This window comes from Camellia sinensis, chromosome 4, assembly GCF_055761805.1.
Source record: "Camellia sinensis isolate YWXY chromosome 4, ASM5576180v1, whole genome shotgun sequence".
Classification (NCBI taxonomy): Eukaryota; Viridiplantae; Streptophyta; class Magnoliopsida; order Ericales; family Theaceae; genus Camellia; species Camellia sinensis.
In genome coordinates this window covers 70228657-70238253 of record NC_138964.1, presented here as the reverse complement: position 1 = coordinate 70238253, position 9597 = coordinate 70228657, and the positions used below count along the sequence as shown (strand labels likewise).

Below are 9597 nucleotides of genomic sequence, written 5' to 3'. Positions count from 1 at the left end.
TGATGATTGAAATTAATATTATTTATAATTTTAAGTTTAACCAAATCATATCAAAATTCTATTTATTATAACCATCTATTTGCAATCCTACTAGACCAGATCAAATCTCTTTCGTTTCTTCCATAACCATCTATTTAAACTCCTACCACACCGTATACTTAACAGTGTACACGCAAAATATCAAAATACAAATCCATACTCTTGGAACAATTACAATAAAAAAAGATTTGATATATACAAATAAAAATAATAATAAACTATTAATATAAAAAAAATGCAAAAAAAAATCAAACTGTTTTTTTAAAAATAAATTTTAATACTGTTATTTTAAAAAAAAAACAACAGATTTTAAAAATGCTGAATTGTTTTTTTAAAAACACACATAAAATTATGAAAACAAAAAACCAAAAAAAAAATCATAATTTTTGCTACTAAAAAAAAAAAACCAAAAAATCGCAATTTCTGAACTAACAGAAAACTCAATTGTATATATAGAATATTTTTATATAATAAACGTGATGTTTTCTTAGTTGATCATTGAAATTAATATTATTTATAATTTTAAGTTTGACCAAATCATATCAAAATTTTATTTATCATAACCACCTATTTGCAATCCTACCACACCAGATCAAATCTCTATTCTCTTCTTCCATAACCATCTATTTAAACTCGTACCACACCATATACTTAACAATGTACACACAAAATATCAAAATACAAACCCATACTCTTGGAACAATTACATTAAAAAAAGATTTGATATATACAAATAAAAATAATAATAAACTATTAATATAAAAAATAAAATAATAAAAATGCAAAAAAAAAAAAAAGAAAATTGTTTTTTTTTTAAATAAATTTTAATATTGTTATTTAAAAAAAAAAAACAACAGATTTTAAGAATGCTGAATTGTTTTTTTAAAAACACACATAAAATTAAGAAAACAAAAAACCAAAAAAAAAAAAATCACAATTTCTGAACTAACAGAAAACTCAATTGTAAATACAGAATATTTTTATATAATAAACATGATGTTTTCATAGTTGATGATTGAAATTAATATTATTTATAATTTTAAGTTTAACCAAATCATATCAAAATTCTATTTATCATAACCATCTATTTGCAATCCTACTAGACCAGATCAAATCTCTTTCTTTTCTTCCATAACCATTTATTTAAACTCCTACCACACCGTATACTTAACAGTGCACACACAAAATATCAAAATACAAACCCATTAATATAAAAAATAAAATAATAAAAATGCAAAAAAAAAGAAAGCTGTTTTTTTTTAAAATAAATTTTAATACTGTTATTTTAAAAAAACAACTGATTTTAAGAATGCTAAATTGTTTTTTTAAAAGCACACACATAAAATTAAGAAAACAAAAAACCAAAAAAAAAAAATCACAATTTTTGCTACCAAAAAAAAAAAAACAAAAAATCACAATTTCTGAACTAACAGAAAACTCAATTGTATATATAGAATATTTTTATATAATAAACGTGATGTTTTCTTAGTTGATCATTGAAATTAATATTATCTATAATTTTAAGTTTGACCAAATCATATCAAAATTTTATTTATCATGACCACCTATTTGCAATCCTAGCACCCCAGATCAAATCTCTATTCCTTTCTTCCTTAACCATCTATTTGCAATCCTACCGTATCAGATCAAATCTCTTTTCTTTTCTTTCTCTGGAACTCCATTGCAGCTAGTGTAACTGGTGCAAAGGTGAACAGATAAACCCAGAAAGTCTAAGAAAATAATACTTTTAGCTTTACCTAACATTTAATCTTTAAAAATGGATTAAACCTGCATATAGGGAAGAGAACTACGACGAAGATACAGTTGAGATACACAATATAGTGAAGATACACATTCATACAGAAGAGAACTTACCAAATAGAAACATAGAACCAATCATATATCCACAAGATGCTTTCAGAAGAGAACTTTCTGAATTTTTTATGCAAAATACAGTGAATTTTCATAAGAGAACTTTCAAAAAAAATTATGTAAAATACAGTGAAGTTGTTAAGAATTTTTCAGTGAAATCAAAACAAAATGTAAAATGCAATGAAGATGTAACTGCTTGAGGACTGGAGACGTGGGGAGTGGGAAGTGGGAAAGTGGAATTGGTTGTTTTAATTTATCATTTTACCCCTAATTAAAACTAATGTAAGTGTAAGAAATTAAGATCATTTTAGGAAAAATTGAAAAAAAAAAATTCTGTGAGGTGACTTCATGACACCAAAATCACTATTCTCATTTAATAATAGAATAGATAAATGTCATTTTCCAAACAAGGTGTACCACTCGAATCAATTTACGATCTCAACGTTTGGAACCCCACTGCTGGAAGAAGGATGCCTTGCAAGTGGGGCATCTAGAGATGTGTCCTTTCGGCCAAGCCAAATCAATTTCGGGCTAATGTCATGGTTATACTGTGCTCCAATCAATCATCACCCTGTCAATAGCAATACCTCTCACTATATATAGATACACACACGTATACTCAACTCAACAACATCCCGGGCTAGCTATCTCTCTCTCTCTCTCTCTCAAAAAGAAAAAAGAAAAAAAGAAAAGAAGTAAATTAATGGGAGGTGGAGGAAGCATCCCCCTCCCCGCGCCTGGCCCCTTCCCAGTCCCGGTCCCACCGTCCCCGTTCCCAGAGTGGCCTTTCCCCGGCCCCTTCCCGCCACCGGAACCGGATTTCCCAGTCCTGGACCCACCGTTGCCCGCCGACGTCCCCCTCCCGCTACCGTTTCTGTAATCGGAACCGGAATGGGAATCTGAATAGACAGTAATTATATATATATATAATTAGCGAAGATCTCGCCGAACTCCGTCGCCGTGGTGCAGCTGCTTGAATCAACCTTACCGATATTATGTCATGTGGTATCTATCTATCTCTCTCATTCATTACATGAGAATGAGATTATGTATGAAGGGGCTTGATATATATATATATAGACAGATCGTTGTAATAAACAGTCTGCGGACTGCCTCACTGTAGGTGGTGGTGAGGATGGTCATGTGTTGGCTGCTTTGTAAGAGTGTAGGCTTTGCCAAGTGTGCTGTGTTTATAGCTATGTGGATTTGTCCTCCAAAATATATGTACACTGTTATGTATTTCTCCAAATATATGTAAATATATATATATATTATGTTATGTGTAGGTGTTCATGTATTTTGTCATTGTATATTTTTTTTTTTTCTTTTTTGGCGAATTATACTAATAATTTTTATATTTCGTCACTGATGCTGTTTTAATTCTTGCACATTGAATTAATTCGATTTTAATGTTTAATTTTAAATATTGTATTTAATTTAGTCAAATTAATCACTATGTTTGGTTATCACTTTTCAAAAATACTTTTCAAAAAATTCTACTTTTTATTTTTTGTTTTTTTTTTATTTTTACTAAATTTTTTTAATTTTTTGACATACCTAACATAAATATACCTAAAAAGTAAAAAAAAAAAAAATTAAAAAACCTTTTAAAAATTCACTAAATACCAAAAAAATAAAAAAAAATACGAGAATTCAGCCTATTTTTTGTATTTTTATGTATTTATTTATTTTTAAAAATATTTTTTCACAAATTTTTTACTTTTTAGATACATCTAAGTAAGGTGCATCTAAAAAATAAAAAAAAAATGTTTAAAATTTTAAAAATATTCACTAAAAACAAAAAAAACACGAAAACCAAAAAACTCTGTTTTCAAAAAACTTAATTCAAAAAACTCAAACCAAACACACTGAATACTGTTGGTTAAAGTTTTGACGAAAACTGATTATTAAATTGGTTGAGGTTGACTCCCTAATATAAAAAAAATTACAGTATAATTTTACCTCTAAAAGTATGATTGTTTACGTGTGTTTTTTTCATAAAAACCACTAGTGAGAGAAATTATTTAAACTAAATTGATACAAAATTACAAATTTAAAATTAAAATCGGATCAATTAAAATTATACAAGGATAAACAATAGTAGTATCAAGTAATTTCAAATAATACGTATCGATTCGGGTGAGATAGTTTCAATCACTACAACATATAAGAGTTTTAGAACCCAAATATTTTGGTCTCTAAAAACAAAAATTTTGTTGCAAAAAACATTTAGGAACCAATTTTCATCGTCATGAGGATAGTCGTTAAAAGGTCATCTCGAAAAGTCAAAAACAAGGCTTTCAGTAACAAAATTTTGAAAATGTCACTAATAAATAGATTTTTAGAGACAAAATAATTTGGTCTTAAAATAGTTTATTTTTTTAGACAAAATTTGGTCCCAAAATGATAATAATTAAAAATATAATAACGGTACTTTTAGCAACAAAATTATTTGGTCCCTAAAAAATAATTTTATCTATAAATTTTGATCTCTAAAATCTTAATTTTTTTTATAGTGAATTGATGTTTGTAGCCTACGAATTGGACTGGTTTTTGTCCGAATCGTTGCAAGAATTCGATTCATACTAGGCCAGTTTGTGTGGGATATTTGTTCACACCGATAACCCGGTGAGTATCCAAATTCGAGTACTAAAAAATCAGATTGAGCCGGCCAGTTTTTAAATCAATGTTCAACAATTTGACCTGTTGATTTTCTGAGTCAACGTTGATTGTCATCCTACAAAAATGAAATTGATCTAACAATTACAGTAATATTTTTTTTAAAAGAAAAAAAGAAAAAAAGAAAAAAAAGAAAGAAAGGTAATCTAATTTCAAAATCATGCATGTCATCTATTTTTTTTAAAAGACTAATGTGTCAAAACCATAGTAGCAATTATCAATTTTTTTTTTAATAATCTACTCAACATAAAAAAAAAAATCAACCAACTAAATCGTTAAAATGGTGCTTGTGGTAGGACCACGGCTCTGAAATAGACTCGTTAAAATGGTGCTTGTGGTAGGACCACGGCTCTGAAATAGACCTGGTGTAGCGTGAAGACAAACGTCTATTTTTTCTATATATACATTTAAGAAGTTATAATGTGCACCTCTAAAAAGGTATATATGACATGTACTTCATAATTTTTTTATGGGTAAATTATATTTTATATTCCTATTAGCGTATGTATGTGTCTAAAGACACGGTGTAAATAATATTAAGATTAAAATACAGTTATAAAAATATATTTAACAGACTGTACTTTTTTTTATGGGTAAATTATATTTTATATTCCTATTAGCGTATGTATGTGTCTAAAGACACGGTGTAAATAATATTAAGATTAAAATACAGTTATAAAAATATATTTAACAGACTGTACTTTACAATTCTAAACAAATCAAATATAAGAGCAACTAATTAAGTCAAATCAGATGTTTTGTGTTCCATTGAGAAAAAAGGCCAAGAAAAAGTTTGGGTTGTTTGTTCTATAGTGGGCACCATTAGAAAGTGCTTGTCCTTGAGATCTCCATTTTCTTGCCACAAATGGAGAGGAGCCAAACCAGAGCAATAACCAAATTAAGAAATTTCCATAATGTGATTTAAATTTTATTAAATATAATAAAATTAAATTATTAAATTATTTTTTTAAATCAGCTTATATTTTTTAAATATCATCATTTATAAATTATTATCCAAACATATCATTTCTTATTTTTATTTACATCGCCTCATCTTATTGAAAATTAATTTTGTTCACATTTTGAAAGTAATGTAAACATTTTATTGATTTAAAATTATGGACCTGTCATCCAAAAGCATATTAATTTCAGTATGTAATGTTCTGTATTAATCAAAACTAAACTACCTCCCTAAGAGCTCCAACTTCTATAGCTAATCCATATGTGAAGGTATAATGTTATCATGAGACCACCAGGCCCTGTGATTACAAATTATCATACCAGAAGCCCCTATGAAAATTAATTTTGTTCACATTTTGAAAGTAATGTAAACATTTTATTGATTCAAAATTATGGACCTATCAACCAAAAGCATATTAATTTCAGTTTCTAATGTTCTGTATTAATTAAAACTAAACTACCTCCCTAAGAGCTCCAACTTCTATAGCTGATCCATATGTGAAGGTATAATGTTTTCATGAGACCACCAGGCCCTATGATTACGAATTAAGATATACGTAATTAAGTCACAAAAATGAAGTGTAAATAACAATCAATAAAATGTTTAATTAAGTCACAAAAAATGAAAAATAAATTATTAAATTTTTTTTAATCAGCTTATATTTTTTGAATATCATCATTTATAAATTATTATCCAAACATATCATTTCTTATTTTTATTTACATCGTCTCATCTAATTGAAAATTAATTTTGTTCACATTTTGATTCGTAATTTTGAATCAATAAAACAATGGGGGTTCGAAGCCCCCACATCCTTCTTCGAATTAAAAAAGCATCATCATTGACTTTCAGCTATTGTTAAGGAAAGGGCTCCAAATTAACTCTAAGACTTGGTTCTCTGCTAGTGCCTTGAAGAGCACACAACTGTCACAATCGATCAAGCAGCTGGCACATTAGCTAAATTCATTCAATCATATAAACAGCAAACAAGAAAGAAATGAAGAATAGAAAGAAGAAAAATACTGAAATAAGTCTAAAATGTCTGATGAATACAAATTGTCCAGCATCTAGGGTCTTGGGATCTAGGTCTTCTTTCTGTCTTTTCTTTCCCTTTTCTTTTTTCTTTTTCTTTTACTTATAATAATCACAGATCTTGGTCATGATACCTTAGATTAAACCAAAGATGTGACTTTGAATGAAGTCATATGGACAATGATCCACATAGCCAACCAATAATTGGGATTAAGGTTTTTGTTCAATTGACTACCATAGATGTAGGTCATGTTCGAATAGCCATATTTTCAGATAAACAAAATTGATGGCCCATAAAAGTGCCATTAGAGAGAATTTTTTTTCACAAAAATGTATCTGATTCATAAAATTACTTGTTCCCCTAATTCCACTATTTTCTCTGTTACTTAACAAAAGTAGGGGTATATAATATTTATTTACCAAATGTTGATCAGCAGATTTCTACTATATAGCACAAAGAATCCCAAAGATGATATGAATAATATAAATTTGAGCACACATACCACACAATCGCTATCTACAAAAACCAAATTAGAAATCTGCTAATCAACATTTATGTTTATCATCATTTCTGGTTCATTTCTGTTTATCATCATTTCTACTGATCAACAAATTGTAGAAGGTAAAATGGCTTGAAAGCGCGTAACAGAAGAAAACCACCATTCTTTGCTGCTGTGAAACTCATCATGGATGACGCACAGTAGCATATTTTTATTTTCACTTCCTTTTCTTTCTTTTTTTTTTTTTTGAATTACTTATTTTTGGTTGGAAAACTTCCAGTAAAAAGATATGAAGTGTTATATTTATTGTTAAATACTACTATTTCACTTTCTAAACGAACCTTTATCATGCAATCCAGAGATGGTTGCTTTTTTTTGTATCTGCACCAACACAATTGAAGCAAATAAAATTAAGATATAGGTAATTAAGTCACAGAAAATGAAAAATAAATAACAATCAATTCAGCACATATACAGTTGGCTAAGAGAGATTTGAGCACACATATATCATCATTTCTATTTAAACTTGAAGCATAGAACCAAACAATAAACCATGAACCAAAAATGATGATAAACATAAATGAACCAGAAATAGAAATGATGATAAACCAGAAACCATGAACCATCAACAATTGAAGTAATTTCATGTGAGAGTATTTAATAAAAAAAACAGAACCAGATAGAGAGAAAATAGCATAGGCAAATAGTTCACAAAACCCACAAATTTTTGATAACCACCAAACAAAGCCCTGTTTGTATACCAAGAAAATGGCATAGGCAAACAACTAGATAGAGAGATACAAACCAATTTACAGAAGCTGTTTGATTAGCAAGCCAGTGAAAGTCAAAAAAATTATGAGAAGAAAATGAAGGGGAACAGAGAGAGAAAGGAAATAAAGACAGAAATCTTACCTTGCACAGATAGAAGCCTCAGGTTTGGTGTAGCTCTGAAGTAGCTCTGTTTCACCAAAATAATAAACCATGAACCAGAAACAGAGATGACGATAAACCAGAAACCATGAACCAACAATTTAAACTTAAAGCATGGAGAGAAAGAGAAAGAGATGGAGAGAGGTACCAGAGAGCTCCAATGGGGGTTCGAAGCAGAGAGAGAAAGAAAAGATGACGGCGGCGACTATAGTGGTGAGAGGAGCCAACTCGGTGAGCCAACTCGGTGAGCCAATCGATGCACAGTTTCGCGGTTCTTAATCGGAAACCCTAGCCTTGAAAAAGTGAGTAGGAGGGTTACGAACTGAAGCCACTGAGAGAGAAGGGGGAGAGGCAGAAATCGGGTGAGAGAGAAAGAAAGAGGTAGCGTCGGGAGCGAGTGCAGAGAAAGGGTAGGAAAGAAGAGGAACAAAGAGGGAGATAGAGATAAAGAGTGAATGAGATGAGACGTGCAACAGAGAGGGAGATAGAGATAAAGATGGAATGGAGAGGAGACGTGGGTATGTGGGAGAGAGAGAGAGCACCGAGTGTTTGGGCGGGAATCAAAGAATCATCTCAACCATTGATGTTTATCACAATTGATCTGAGCCCTTAAAATAAAATGTATCAGAGATACATTTTATATATTTTCAAAAATCGTTCTGTTTTATTATATAGATATTTTGTATTAAATCTCACTTGGTCCTTACACATGAAATCGGGGGCAATCAATCCCCTACACTTCTAGTCAAATGCCAATGTATCCCTTATGTTACTCGATTGTTTATGTTTTTAAAATAATCCATTCATGTAACAAATATATGACTACAAAATGATGGCAAGAGAGGACAATCATTTTTATTTCCCACTAATACACATTTCATTCTAAAATTTACATCAAAATATGATTATATTCAACTAAAACAAAGCGTTAATTGTGAACAATTAAGGAGATAAACTAGGGTTTTGTAGAATTCAAAATCATGAAGCTCTGTTTTCCACAGTAACTCAGTTTTTCATCTATTCATCTTTCTTTCTCTTTGATTTCTCTCTTGCCTTTTCTTATTTCAAAAGTTTTATTTTCTTGCCTCTCAATCCCTATTTTAAGCATTTGACTATATATATATTACATTATATAACTCTCACATACATATCGCGTGGAGCAAAGTGTGTATTGGTGGGAAATAATGGTAATTTTATTCTCTTGCCCTCATTTTCTAATCACATACTTGTCCTATAACTAGATTCTGTTAAAGACTTAGAAGGTGTTTGGGAGGTGGTTATTTTAGTTAACTTTTTAAATTTTACAAAAAAAAAAAAAAAAAAAAAAAAAAGACCGTGTAGAAAAATAAAGAGAGTGATGTGATTAAATATTTTGGATTTTTAACTATTTTAACCAAAAAGCCAACATCCTAAACGGAGCCTTAAACAATGAAGTAACATAAAGGGAAGCATGGAAACAAGCTTCTATTTTTTCTATATATATAAGAAGTACACGATTGTAGGGTGCGTTTCCACACATGTTATACCGACTTGCTATCCCACATCAATAGAGTCACCAATTAATTTTTAAGGGAAACTAAGAAA

At 29.6% G+C, this 9597-nt stretch overlaps 1 long non-coding RNA gene across 1 annotated transcript; it reads right to left on the bottom strand.

The window, feature by feature from the left end:
• Positions 1–5581: 5581 nt before the first annotated feature.
• LOC114258062 (uncharacterized) lies at positions 5582–9180 on the bottom strand. The gene is made up of 3 exons (XR_003627821.2): positions 7996–9180; positions 7425–7464; positions 5582–6475 (listed from the first exon to the last, which is right to left on the bottom strand). It is a non-coding gene; the product is annotated as an uncharacterized LOC114258062 (long non-coding RNA).
• Between the last annotated feature and the right edge of the window lie 417 nt (positions 9181–9597).